General features: G+C 41.5%; 1 long non-coding RNA gene across 1 annotated transcript; it reads right to left on the bottom strand.

The window, feature by feature from the left end:
- Positions 1 to 7,617: 7,617 nt before the first annotated feature.
- Positions 7,618 to 13,765, bottom strand: LOC148891889 (uncharacterized). The gene is made up of 3 exons (XR_016116497.1): positions 13,685 to 13,765; positions 11,093 to 11,420; positions 7,618 to 7,876 (listed from the first exon to the last, which is right to left on the bottom strand). It is a non-coding gene; the product is annotated as an uncharacterized LOC148891889 (long non-coding RNA).
- Between the last annotated feature and the right edge of the window lie 1,238 nt (positions 13,766 to 15,003).

The raw sequence follows: 15,003 nt of genomic DNA, 5'->3' as shown, positions 1-15,003 counted from the left end.
CAATTATTACCTGCAACACAGTATGGCAGAAGGGATGGGTGAAGTCGCATGGGTTTCGTCTTGTGATTAACTGCGATAGAAAAGCGCATATTCCTAAATTCCACTCGACAAAACGTGAAGTAAATAATGACACAAAAAGTAATCTGGACTCGAAATGAATAAGGGAACTAATTAGATAACACTAGACAGTACAAAAAAGGGAAACAAAATAAGATATTGTCATGAAAATGCGCGTTAATCAAGGCCAACAGAAAATTGCGACTCACCCTGAATCTCCTCGAGATTGTTCTGGAAACTATGGGCGGGACATAGTGCCACACTGTGCGCCGTTGCGTCACTTCCTTCATAATTTAATAATCTAAGCGCACAACTCCGTTACACATAAATACAAGGCACACAACATTATAAGGCACTACAGTAGAGGTTGGGGCTACGCACTACTTTTTTCACAGTGGAAATGGAATGGAGTCGTGGCTGTGACAGTCGTTGCGCTATATAAATTAATATGTATTGTATTGTATTGTATTGTATTGTATTGTATTGTATTGTATTGTATTGTATTGTATTGTTGCGAGACCGTTTGTGGCTCAATATTATTTCACATATAAGGCGTACCTGTGTATAATGCGCAGGGTCATCTTTTGAAGAAACTGAAGGCTTTTGGGTGCACCTTGTACACCAGAAAATACGGTACTTTGCTTCTGCAAGGACAACAAAATCCAATCCACAAACAACATAATCAAAGAAATATACAATGAATTACTAGTCACAGGATATGACAGGATAAAAACTAATATCTGGATCAGGGAGGCGTCAAACTCATTTCGCATCGCGGGCCACATACGGCCTAGGGAGATGTCAATTGGGCCGGACCATTAAAATTATACCATACTCTGCTAAAAATAACAAAAATATCATGTATTTCCTTTGTTTTGGTGTAAAGAAGCACAAGAACATTAGGAAAATATTGGCATTTAATGAACTACCCTTTTACAAAACATTGCATGAAACACCTCATATTTCCTCAGACAAAAATGCAATTTACTTTGATCATTCACAAATATGCGTTGCAACTGATCCCACTGATTGTACAAAGGCACAAAACTTTAATTGGTACTGAAAAATATAGTAATGCACTTTAAGATTAAATGAGACTTTGAAAGAAAGGGATTTTTTAAACCACTTACACATACGCATATAAAATCTAAATGTAATCCCTGCTGTGTAATGAAGAAAGTGTTCACCTGTCCTGTAAATCTGTAAACTTCATACATGAACCATACATACACATTCAATACATACTGAAAATTTATGGAGTTGTATGAACAGTAGAATTCCATCACAGAACTTTTGTTTTGAAGCTGCTGACTAACATTAAAGTGTGGTATGGCAGGCTGTGGGTAATGTTGCTGTCGCTGAGAAGTTTGTCAAACTGACGATGGTTCAGACCTCTGAACCGGATAAAATTTACAGTGCGAACAACCACCTCCATGACGTGGTCCATTTTCAGCGACTTGCAACACAATGCCTCCTGGTGCAAAATACATACAGTGAAATGTCCATAAACGATCTCCTCCATTAAGGGCTTGTACTTTGTCTTTGAACTTTGTCGCAATACCTGCTTTCTTTCCGACCGATGACGCGCCGTCTGTAGCCAGGCTGACAGCGCAGGACCGGTCCACTCCAACTCTGTCCAATACAGCAACGACAGAGCCGAAAATGTCCTCGGCTGTTGTGGTGTCCATCATTGGCACCGACTCAAGAAACTCTTCAGTAACAGTCAATGTCTCATCAACTCCTCGAATAAATATGGCCAGTTGGGCCACGTCTGTGATGTCAGTGCTCTCGTCAATTGCCACGGAAAATGCAATAAATCCTCTCTGCTATCGTATTCCTCATCAGGCTAATATTGGCAAAAGCTTGTCGCTTCTCGGAACCTACAAGTTCAGCCACCTTGATCATGCATCGTTTAACAAAGTCACCGTCGAAATACGCCTTCGATGCTAATGCTATTTCGCTAGCAATTAGCTAGCTGGCTTTTACCGCTGCTTCATTGACTTATCGGCTCCGGATGAAAGTTGACTGCTGTTTCCTCAGACCTGCCAGCAATTCGTTAATCTTTTCTCTTCTCAGGTGTCCTTGCAACCCGTCATATTTTTCGCTGTGATGAGTCTCGTAGTGGCGTCGAATATTATATTCCTTCAATACCGAAACTTGTTGCAAACACCAAGCACAAAGGTTTTTCCGTGCATCTCTGTAAGTAAATAGGGCGTGGTCCATTTTTCTTTGAAAATTCTACACTTCTTATGTACTTTTCTCCATTTGGATAACGACATTTTGGCTAATGAGGGTGTCGCAGATAGGTAGAGACCAAGGTATTAACAACGTCGTAACAAGCAGCAGATGGCGCATTGACACCGTCTGCTGTTTTCAGTCTGTGTCAGTGATGCGGCGTGTCTTCTACTCTGATGGAAAGAGTGCGCCCCTTAGCGGATAAGCCATGAATGGCAGTGAATTGAAAATATTAATTCCATGTCTTTTATGTATTTTTCCACTTTCAAATTATCCTGCGGGCCTGATCGAAACTCCTTGGGGGCCGGTTCCGGCCCGCGGGCCGTATGTTTGACACCCCTGATCTAGATAATTGGAGCACTAGAACACAGTCATGAAAAATGCCTAATAATCTGACAGACAGTTTTCAGTGCAGCACGGCTTTATAAATGCAATAGTTTGAGGCCTGATGGAACAGGTGCGACTCATTAGTGACGCCTATTCTCCAGCTGGAGACCGCAAAAAAAAAAAAAAAGAAAATGGAAAATGGAAAAAAACATTCTTTCATTTCGTGAAAATATGACTGGTGATTTGAGAATATTTAATTGATAGGATAATTTATGGCTTGCAATTACCATGATACTTATTATTTACATCAAACATGGCTTTTTTTTCCATTCTGTTCCCTCACCGCAAATGTCAAATGAGTGAACTGTGAGGTTAAAATCGAGGAAAAGGTTTCTTCAACCGTCATCTGTACTTCTTTGAAGGTGTCGGACGTTTCGCTCCTAATCCGAAGAGCTTTGTCAGCGAATTTAAGTTGTGCTGGTAACTCTGACTCTATATACTGTATATCCTTCGAGGTAATCAGACAGAACAAAAGAGGTAATCAGATTGGCTTCAGGGAGTCACCGACTGCTCCCCCAACCTTAGAGCAGGGACCTATCAGAGCAGAGGTCTGGCACAGTCACTTCTGTCCTTTAGGGATCTACAGTCCGCTGACAAAGCTCTTCGGATGAGAAGCGAAATGTCAGAAACCTTCAAAGAAACACAGATGACGGCTGAAGAAACCTTTTCCTCAATGGACCACTGCTCGCCTACACAGACGTGATGTTAAAACCAATTTTATATTGCAAGAATCTGAGCTAATGACACATATTTGTTGGAAAGCATGACTATCGATTTTCACTGAAGCTCATCTCTCGCTGAGCGTTTTCACCTGGATTTAGTAGATATTTTTTCATTGTGGTGATTTCAAGTCGGCAAAGATATTTGCCAGATTTTCGAAAACAAGTTGCTTCAGTGCTATATTTTGGAAGGAATGTATGTTGAAGGTTTATATAAGTATGTTTGAAGGACAACCGACATCTCCGGACAGGTTGTGTCCATAATTTATAAAATGGTTTCAAATGACTTCTACTGAACGTATTTCACAAAGATTCCACCGCATATAGCTATATTTTACGTTTTAAGACTCGTGCTGAATATTCCGGATGTCTTGTTTCGAGTCCGTACGTGACATCACTGACGGAACGCCCCTGACCGAAAAAAGGACACATTGTAGCAGTCCTTCCATCACGTCAATGCTTGTTTGGTCTGAAAACCTCATGTTGCACCAGAAAGAGCCAGAAGAGGGCGTCCAAGCTCCATGTGAGGAATTTATCAGCCGGTGGAAACGGGCTGATTCATTCCTCACAGGAGCTCGGTGGCCATTTTCTGCCTCTTTTTGGGTGAGACATTTCCCCCCCATGTTGCCTCAAAATGGCACGGAATACATTATTTAATCGATTGCAAAATGTATGCTTTCCTCTTCAGAACTATTTGAATCATATTCATAACTGGATGTGTAACACGAAAGCATATTCTCCGAATCTGAAGCCATTGTTTTTATTCTCCAGCAATGCAAGACGTCTTGGCGTGACGTCACGAACTGGGGGCGGGACTTTCTGAAAATGCCCAATTCGCAGCTCAATTTTTTGCAGATTTTGGACACTAAGTCATTTTTATTGGTGTTTTGCATTTGAATAAAAATATCATACTGCATGTTTTGGGTATTTTAGATGCTATAAAACGTTTTTCTGATGTCAGTTAGGAAACATAAAGTGGCGTCGGTGTTCCTTTACGGCTTGTATAAGTAACCTGTATTGGGTTGTACTGAAATATAAACATTTAGTTTTGCTTTTTTGATTGTTGCTGTGCCGAGACCATTTTGTGTTTGGGAGCCTTTTACTGAGCGAGTTGCTTGTTCTGTAGCCACAAGGGGACATAAGTATTCTCGTGCCGGTCTCAAGCCCAGATAAATACAGAGGGTTGTGTCAGGAAGCGCATCCGTCGTAAAAGCTTGGCCAAAACAAACATGCAAATCAAACCTCTGACGATGGAGGACACTGATTTGCTGTGGCGACCCCTTGAAGGGAAAAGCCGAAAGGAAAAGAAGATTTTAATGGTTGCAAGAAATGCATTCTTGTTATCTCAAACACCTCCAACCCTTTGCCTCTAGGTGCCACTTTAAACTTCCTTCTTTGATGCTTATTTGCTTCTTCACATTCCCCAAGTTGTGTTGAATGAACTGATTTGATTAGCTGCATTGTATCATGTCGGAGGCATTGCAACGCATGAAATTGTGCTGTATATTTCCTTTTCATTAACTTTTGTTAATTGTATTTACATTAAATTGTACCATTTCATTTCACACTCCTATAAATCTAATGTCTCAGCACCAACCTCCCCCTTTTCTTACACATACACCATCAAACCTCAGTTTTGAAATCTGTCGCTTCTCAACTAATTCGATTTTCGACCAAAAATGTTGTTTTTTTTTTATGCCTCGACTTACGACCAAAAATCAGTTCTCGACCAAACTAAGCACATCTGAATGCAGCACTCGACTCCCCTCCGCTTCTAGAACTGCTTCATATCACAAAGAGGGTACAGAAAGTGCTCAAGAATTAATGACTCTGTGTGTCTTTGTGTTGTCGTCTTATTTGTTTTTGTTTTTTTACTTTATGTTACTTCCGGGTTGAGTGAACGCTGGCACGTGTGGCTGGTCACCCGCGGAAAAAATGTCCTGTGACTGTAAAGTGTCCTTGAGAGTTTTGAAAGGCGCTTATAAATGAAATGTATTATTATTATTATTATTATTATTATTATTATTATTATTATTATTATTATTATTATACCTTTTGTCACTTTCTCATGTAGCTTCTCCTTGTAAGTGACGCAATAGTGTTGTTGAATCATGTTTTTATTAACCTACTCACTGTCATCCCCAAATTCATTCGGGAATTTCAAATATGACTTCGAGCGCCATTCTCATATTTGTTCAGGTTTTGTTTTTTCTTACGGGGGTTGGCTTGTGTGTGGATCAAGCTCCAGTCAGACCGCTGACAATATTTTTCTCTTCCACGAGGAGGTAGCATTTGCCTTTTGTACAGCCGCCCCCACTTGCATCTCATGTTACTCCAGAACCAAAGAAGCTGGAAATAAACATTTTTCTGATTAAACAATAGAGTCTAAACCACTGGTGTCAAAGTCAAGGCCCGCGGGCCAAATCCGGCCCACCACATCTTTTTTTTTCGCCCCGCGAAAGCAAATCAAACTTGTGAAATTCCATGATGCTCGCTAAAATCCTAACCAAAAATTCATATTTTTGGATGTAAACCACAATAACATTCATTATTCTTGACTTCAGATTTGAAAACTAGTTATTCATTAATTTGTTGTGGAAGGGATTAAACATTCTAATGGCTTCCCCAAATTCATAACGGCCCTCGAGAAGAAACCATATATACAATGTGGCCCGCGGCACAAAAAATGACTTTGAAACCCCTGGTCTAAGGTTTCTAATGCTGTATTGAATGTTTATGTAGTCCGGTGGTGAATGTGTTAAAAAGCAGACGTGTTTGGCTGATATCTCCGCAAATCGGACGTTATCCTCGTGTAGTGTTCCATTGAAAGCAGGCGTGTGTGTACATTTCAAACAAGAATAAAAAAAGGAAACGTGTCTGGTTGAGATCTATGCGAATCTAACGTTAGTCGATGTGTTTGTATTGTTTAATTGCGATTTTAAAAAAAGCAGACATTGATTACATTGATTATAATGGTAAATATTTCGGTTTTTGAATAGGGTTCTAGAACGGATTATGGTCGAAAACCAAGGTTTGACTGCAATAGGAAGGATCCAAGTCTAGATTTGCACCACGGGCCCGTCTGAAATAGCTCTTTTAGGGTCCAGGCTTCCTACATGAGACACAGAAAATGAATGGCGCCAAAAATCGCCATCCCTTGTTTTAAAAAAAGATTTCCTGTAACTGCACATGAATAGAAAAGCTCCATCATGTTTTTTTCCTCAACCAAGAACAGAAAAACACCCAGAAGGATTTATATGCTGAGTCGATTCTCACATTAAAAAAAAACAAAACAAAAGCAAACTCAAAAAAATGCACAAATAGATTTAATCTGCAGGATACGCTCATGTGGTTGCATTCTTGCGCTTGATGGCCCCCAGATAAGCCTCCTGCTCCGGTGGCACATGACGTTTTACAGACTCCATTTGGGGAGTGAGTTGAAACGCTCGTGTCCGTGACTGTTGGGCCATGAGTTCTTTAAGTCAGCCTCATGCAGATGTGCTGAAGCGAGCCTAATTAAAGCCACTGGCCTATGCCCTCTTTTATACATACGGTCTTCACATTGCAGCGCTTGGGCGTTGGAACATGTGCTCAGCAATTGATCCGAGCCTCTCACCCCTGTTCCTTTCAGCAGCCATGTGCAGCCCAAATGGAAAACCGCTGTGTGATTAGCATGCACGCACTTGACTGAGGCCCATTATAATTTCCACGTCATCTAAAAGAGAGCCACTAAAAATAATGTTAACAAGATGCAAATCCCCGTTTTTCTGTCACAAACCAAACAAATGATATCTGAAGTTTTCTTTTTTTTTGGTTTTCTTTGAAGGAAAGTTTGCGCAGGAAGACGTCATGCTTCTTATTGGAAACGAATGGGTCCAGTGATTGCGAGGGGAGTATGGTGAGAGTACATAAATCTGCTCCCCTGCTGCGCACTTCCATTGGCTTTTAGAGTGATTGACCTCTGCGGGCTTACAGGAGCCAGGAAACAGAAGAGTTCCCTTGACTCGCTTGGCATGAGAGGGGAATAGGAAGAAAAGGAGAGAGAGCGAGAGAAGAAGAGAGTGAGTGGGAGAGAGAGAGAGAGAGAGAGAGAGAGAGAGAGAGAGAGAGAGAGAGAGAGAGAGAGAGAGAGAGAGAGAGAGAAGGGGGGGAGAGTGTGTGTGTGTGTGTGTGTGTGTGTGTGTGGTTGTGTGTGTGTGTGTGTGAGAGAGAGAGAGAGAGAGAGAGAGAGAGAGAGAGAGAGAGAGAGAGAGAGAGACAGAGAGAGAGAGAGAGAGAGAGAGAGAGAGAGAGAGAGAGAGAGAGAGAGAGAGAGAGAGAGAGAGAGAGAGAGAGAGAGAGAGAGAGAGAGAGAGAGAGAGAGTAAGGAAGTAAGGAAGGGCAGTCGAGGGGTCATTTGGGGCAGTGAAGCAGGTTGTTCCATATCCGCTTGTTGAAAAAGAAAAACGTCTGCCATCCTCGGACCCCATCTGCCTGGCCTGCAACAATGGAGGCCAGAATTAATGAAACAGACATTTGCTAGACTCATACATAAGCTGCAATTCAAATTCTCCCTTGTTGCTCAAAGATCTGAACGGGTAAAATGTACATTAGTGCGATACTTGAGACACATGGATCGAGTCTCTGGGAGGCTCCGCCCCTCCTGCCCCCCGCCCCTCGTCCCCCATTTCACTTCCCTTTCATTCTCAACTGTTATTGGTGTTAATAGCAGAGCGTTCATCCCAGCTGCGGCTTGCATCAGCATTTCAATTGAGCAGCAGAACACGTTCACATTTCAAGCCTGCAGTAGGTTGTAGGGTTGTAAACAATGGCTTTACTAAAAGTGAAAAAGAAAAAAAAAAACATAGAGGAAGTTTTGGTGTATTGACTGGAGCAAAACGATGTTTATATATATATATATATATATATATATATATATATATATATATATATATATATATATATATATATATATATATATATATATATATTTGAACACAACAAATCACGAAAACAAGGCCGAGTCTCCTCTCAAAAGCCACGGAATAAAAATGAGTTTCACAGAGAAGCTGTTGCTTAACGTTTCGCGGGAGTTCCTTCCAAAAATAGGGATGGGCAATGAAAAAGGCATCGAGCCTTCTCTGAGCCTCTGTCTAGTCCTCAGCTGGGATGAGCAACCGCTCAGCTGCAAGCCCCGCAAGGACACGCATTCCACAACATGGATGGGTTTGTACCCGTGTCTGAAACAAATGACAAAAATTTTGCGGACACCAGGGCAGACAACTCTGAAAAGTTGCCTGCCCGGCCATAAAGTTGCCTGCCACATTTTTCACAACTTGAAACACAATAAGACGACTAATCGCAAAAAAAAACATTGTTGCAAAGTATAAAGGATTTTTTTAAAATTAAGGAAGTACCTACCACAAATGCTCCCTTGCTTAATTTATGGTAAATATCCCTTCCTGAAGATTAGGCTCCAGTTGTTGGTTGTCATCATGGTGCACAATGCAATGTTCGAGTTGCGTTGTCTGCTAAAAGACACGTGGACTCCTCTTTCTAAGCGCCTTTCAAAACTCTCAAGTATACATTACAGTCACTGTACAGTTCGAAGCACGAAACAGGTTTCTGATTGGTGCCGCGCCGAGTAATAAACGAACGTTCATACTCAGCACGGCAGCCAATCAGAAGCCTGTTTCGTGCTTCGGATTATACCGTGACTGTAAAGTGTACTTGAAAGAAACCTGAAACATCGCCAAAAGTGCAATCGCCGACCCGTAGCACTGACAACTCAGTATCATGAAACATCGGAATTGAGTGCCAGTTTGACGGTGAAAACATTTCACTCTTGGTAGCTTAGATCAAACACAGTCCAGGTGCTTGTTAATGGAGACCCAGCACGGGTTCGGTGGCAGCTGAGTCATTCATAAGCTCAAGACTGCTTCGCCCTTGGAATGAGACATTGTGGTTTAACTCCTATAGGTACCCATGAAGTACAATTTCACGGTTCAGTCTGCCTCATTAGTTAAATGGCACAGTGAGCTACAAATGATTATTCTGGAAGAAAATCCGTTTCATCCCTTGAGAAACTGAAAATGTTTCCTACGATCCTGTTAATACTAGACGTGAGGTTGGACATTGAGTACACTTCCATCCATCCATGCACTCATCCAATATCTGTTTTATATGGCTTCCTCTGGGTGCATGGGTGAACTGGAGCCTATTTCAGCGGACTTTGGACAAGGTACACTGTAGATAGGGTACCAGCCGATTAAAGGGAATATACATATACATATACATATACATATACATATACATATACATATACATATACATATACATATACATATACATATACATATACATATACATATACATATCCATAGATATAGATATTTTGGTTCCCTTCCATTTTTTCAACTTTCCATTTTCCAGCGTGTCATTCATTCACTCTCTAGCGCTGTCGAGCGATTTCTCGTCTCACTGTCTCTTCTGTTCGTGTGCTGCTGTCTCTTTCTCCTCACTGCAGTGTGTGTGCGTGTGTGTGCGTGTGTGCGTGTGTGTGCGTGTGTGTGTGTGTGTGTGTGTGTGTGTGTGCGTGTTCGTGTGCGCGTGTACGTGGGCGTGTGTGTGTGTGTGTGTGTGTGTGTGTGTGTGTGTGTGTGCGCGTGCTTGTGCGTGTACGTGTGTGCGTGTGCATGTGTGCGTGCGCGCGCGTGCGTGTGTGTGTGTGTGCGTGCGTGTGTGTTTGTGTGTGTCTTCTACCACAGATTTTGACCAATCAAGCGCGGATTTAACCAAAGTCGGCTTCAGTCGTTCACTTCAAAGAGCCGCCTCTAAGAGCTGGTTTGTTTGCGAACAATACATCACAAGCAAATTGGTGTTTCCGTGTTCTCAGCTGGGTCTCTGATCCAGATGTAAATGTCTGAAATTAAATGCAAAATGTGGATCGCTTGTCTCATACTTATCTTTCATTGTTTAGCTCAAACCTATTCAAGCGACAGGAAAATGAATTCAATCGGCCACACGGTTACAAAACAAGGAAGAGATGAGCTTAAATTTACATAAGTATGGTCGTGTTGTTGGTGTAAAATTTTCGTTCGCGTGGGTATTCATCGGCGAATTAGGCATTGAGAATTTCACTCTGGGATTTTTGCTTCAAAACAGCAGTTCTGCAACCTCGTTTGGAACAAAGTGAAGAAGTTTTTTTTCTGGGTGGATTAAGAAAAAAATGAAGAGCCATGACGTTTTATGAAGAGTGAAGAGTGATTTGTATTGGCTGTGTGATTCATAACAACGTTGCTGGAACAGAAACGGGCATTTTAAAACAAAGTAGTGTCGTTTTCCTGGTTTGGACGACAAGTAAGTGGTTGGACGGGCCCACAATTTTTTCCTTATAAACATACCACTCGTGAAACGTCTTTTCAACATTTACAAGCCCATAAAGCATCCCTGCAATCATCCCACTGACCTGGGATTTGTTGAATGGTCACAGTGGGGATTTTGTGAAAAACATGCAAGTTTCAATTGACTTTCCAGCCTTTCCTTGTGACTTCACAAAACATTTCATTGTAAAACTAAGTGCATTGTTGTATTAATCCAAGCCCCAACTCTTTGTAATTAAAAGTATGCAAACTGTACTCAGAATGTGGTCAAACAAATTAAACACAAATTTTAGCTCACAGTTCTGGTTGTGGATTTTTGCAGGAAATCCTCACCTGCACCGTTGAACATCCAGGGTAGAGACATAGGGAGGGTGATGTCCTACAAGAACTTCAGGGTTACTCTCAACAATAAACTCGACTGGACTACAAACATGGATACCCTCATCAAAAAGGGACAGAGTCACCTGTTCCTACGAAGGAAACTAAGGTCTTTTGGGGTTCAGTGGTCACTCCTGTCCTGAAGACTTTCTACGACTGTGGTTGCTTCAGCCATCCACTATGGAATTGTCTGCTGGTCAGGCAGCATCACCACCCGGGACAGAAAAAGACTGGAGTGCCTAGCCAAGAGGGCTGTTCTATCCTGGGCTGCCCGCTGGATGCTCTGGAGGAGGAGGACAACAGATAGACGCTTGCTAAACTAAAAGCTATGATGGACAGCCCCTCCCACCCCTTCCTGCCCACCCTGACAGCACTGGGTAGCTCCTTCAGCTAGAGACTGTTACACCCGCGCTGCAAAAAGGAGAGGTACTGCCGCTCGTTCCTACCGACTGCTGTCAGGCTTCTTAGTAATCATGTGAAAAAAACACCTGAACTCTTACTGTAAATAGCACAGCCACCTTATGCTGATGCAATACAGATACGTATATCAACATGCTTTTTTATACTTGCACTATGTACAGTTTTATATGAAACATTTTTGCATAGTTACTGTATACACCTCAGTCTTCTGACATTTTTATTGCGCTTAGAATATCTTGTTTTTTTATCTTTTCACACACCCCAACACACCCTTTCAAATTGCTGATGTGGACTGCGAATTTCCCCATTGTGGGACGATTAAAGGCTTTCTGATTCTGATTCTGATTTAAAACAATGAGAATGAAGCATTCATGTTTTATTTTGTTCATGTATGTGTTTTGTTGTCAATTATGTATGTTGTCTTCAGGTGTACATTTTATTCTGCATTTTAAGCTCTTATAAAGACAGAGTGTGATGAAAAGCACTTTCAAACATGTATTATTATTATTATTATTATTATTATTATTATTATTATTATTATTGTTTTTGTTGTTGTTGTTGTTATTGTTATCCTAAATTCATTTAAATGTGTGTTAACTGAGAATCGCATCAAGCCGTTTCGGTTTCTTTGTCTGCATCTGGATCATCCTCTTGAATAACGCTGAATTGCCCAAACTGAATGTAAAGCATGCCATAATTATCTACAAAAGCCAGTGACACTTAGGTTAATGTCCGACCAGCCAGCCATTTTCTATATCGCTTATTCTTGCGATGGTGATCTTGAAGTCAATTCCAGCTGATTTTTGTCAACAGGTGGGCGGGGTAGACCCTGAGTTTATCGCAGAGTTTAGTTGTACATTTAATTTCAAGTGGGAGTGGCAAAACACAGCTTTAAATCACTTCTTGCAAACATGTGTTGGGGATTGGATGCGACCCCAATTGCACCACAGCAGACAGGAATAGCCTTCGCCATAACGTGGTGCAATTTATTAGCTTTTGCAAAGTCAACTCAAGAGAATCCAAAGTTAAACTTGTTCAACTTTCAAGGGGGAAGAATTAGAAGCCATGGGGGAAGGAAATGTCTACGAAAGAACCAAACACCTTACCAGATGCCTACCTTGGCTCACTGCAGGTGGTGACAACACTAACTTGCATTGAAGACTGGTTCAGGAGCCAAATAATTCCAACCAAAACGGACAGATAAGCTTCAGGTGATTAGCAGGCGAACCTAAGATGTGAGGTGTCTGAGAAGGCTGCCTGGCTGGCCCCTCCCAAACAAATATTTGCCAAACTATTGCGGTCTTAATGAAGTGAATTGTTCAGAATTTTCTCAGAATTTTTCAGTCTTGATTCCTTCTGAACATATTCAAAAATGTTTTTTTTCCTGGTTGATTGTTAGTTGTTGTTTTTTTGTTGTTGCTGTTCTTGTTTGTTTATATGTGTGTTTGTTTGTTTGTTTGTTTGTTTGTTTGTTTGTTTGTTTGTTTGTTTGTTTGTTTGTTTGATGCTACTATGTCATATATCCCAATCATTTGAGAGCAGAAAATCTTAATTGTGTCACTTAAACCATGCGGGTGGTGTGCATATCAAGCCCAAAGAGTGCGCCGATTTCCAAAGTATCACGATTTGGAATGGTAGCAAATACCCTCTGCTGGGCGGCCATTCCTAAACGTTTCTCAAAAAGTCATCTCCATTTGGCTTATCAAATCGAAAGGTACATTTATTTCATTCAGTCTACAGCGCTGAAATCTAAATGTTAAAATATACCAGTTCAGTTCAGGAGCAGACATATTTACGCAATCGAAACTACCTTTTATCTTACGATGACATGAATATTATAATATAAGACTTCCAGTGAGCCAGGTCCAGACACCCATAAATCCTCTGCTAAATCAAGCAGAGCATTCAACTCTATGCAGACTAATATGTTTAAGTCATAAGCCATGTATCGTGAAGATCCCTCACAGCAGCGGACCAAACTCACATTTTATTTATAGATTCTGGCTGTTTGGTCCGCGAGACTGTGATGAGACTGTGCCATCTTTGCGTGACGGTTATGCAACAATTCAAATAATCAGTCTCGACGGGTGGCCAAGTTCTGAAGAAAAAGATCCATGTGTTACTTACACACATATGCGCTCTTCACATTGGGCAGCAGTTAAGCAACAGGACGCCGCTGTGTTACACATCACGTAGTTGTACGGGTCTTCAACAGATTTGAAAAGATGTAGTCATGTCTGAGTGCAAATATAAAGAGATTTGAGATGCGCTGGCACGCATTTACCTGACAATTCTGAATTGTGGGAGGCAGACAGCATACAGAGCGGTGGAGGGGGGTAAGGGGTAGTTATTTAGATTGAGAGAGGTTTGGGGTGGAGCGAGTAACAGTGTCAGAGCCCCCACCCCTCACCCTCTCCAAGGCAAGCTGCCCTGTGTTTGTTGACAACAAAAAGCCATTGTTTGATGTGGCCGTGCAGCTCGACTCCAAAGCTCTCGCTCCCACAGGATGCGTGGCAAGGAAAATGCCAGACAGACAGAGGCCGCTGCTGGATGACTACAACACAACCCAGGGGGGGTTGTGTCGGAGTCTCCCTGGTCACACCCCCTACCCAAAAAAATAAAGCCCCCACCCAAAGCAAAACTGGGATTGTGAGCAAAGTCTTCTTCAGGCCCCTGGTGACATACATAAATACAATACAATAAAATGTTTGGATAGAAAGTAGAGAAGACACAGTGTGAACAGAATCTTTCGTTTGATGACACTCCCAGGATTTCAAAAATTTCTCAAGATGTGTGTCTTAATAATATCTCGAGGAACCTTCTGTCAAAATACTCTAAGGATCAAGTACACTTTTCATTTTCCATGGATTGTATTTTCACCCACGTCATCATCAGTGAGCTGAATGTCACTTGTCAATTGAGTGTAGCGTTGGGGTCAGCAAACTGTTTAAAACTGAGAGATACTTCCTAGAATCAGATTAATGCGATCGACTCCCAGTTTGAGAAATACTTCTGATTTAACATATCCTCTATACGAGGAAATGGATCATCTCAATATTTCACAATACATTTTGGAAATTGATAAATACATGCAGCACTTTATTTCTATAAATCTCAGCCAGTGTTTATATTTTTTCTTTACCACTGACCTGTCACCGGAGAATTACTTTTTCTCATGTCCTCATGCTACCGACTCCTTGAGGGTGGGCGGGTTGGTGGCCCAGGGCACTGCGATGGTGACGCTTGATGTGTATGTGCCACGTAAGAAATAGACTGGAAATATAATTCCCAAATGCAGTGGACAAAAAAGGATTACTTAAATCAGAGAGAAGGTCGATTAATAGAAAATTCACACACTTATTACTGTAATTTCGTCAATATACATTTAGATTTACTCAAGTGTCGAGAGTCTTTCACAGACGGTAGCAGGGTGGGGGACTTTTATT

The sequence above is a fragment of the Hippocampus bargibanti genome, linkage group LG11 (assembly GCF_051943395.1).
Source record: "Hippocampus bargibanti isolate YZ-2025 linkage group LG11, ASM5194339v1, whole genome shotgun sequence".
Lineage (NCBI taxonomy): Eukaryota > Metazoa > Chordata > Actinopteri > Syngnathiformes > Syngnathidae > Hippocampus > Hippocampus bargibanti.
This window is presented reverse-complemented; position numbering and strand designations above follow the sequence as displayed.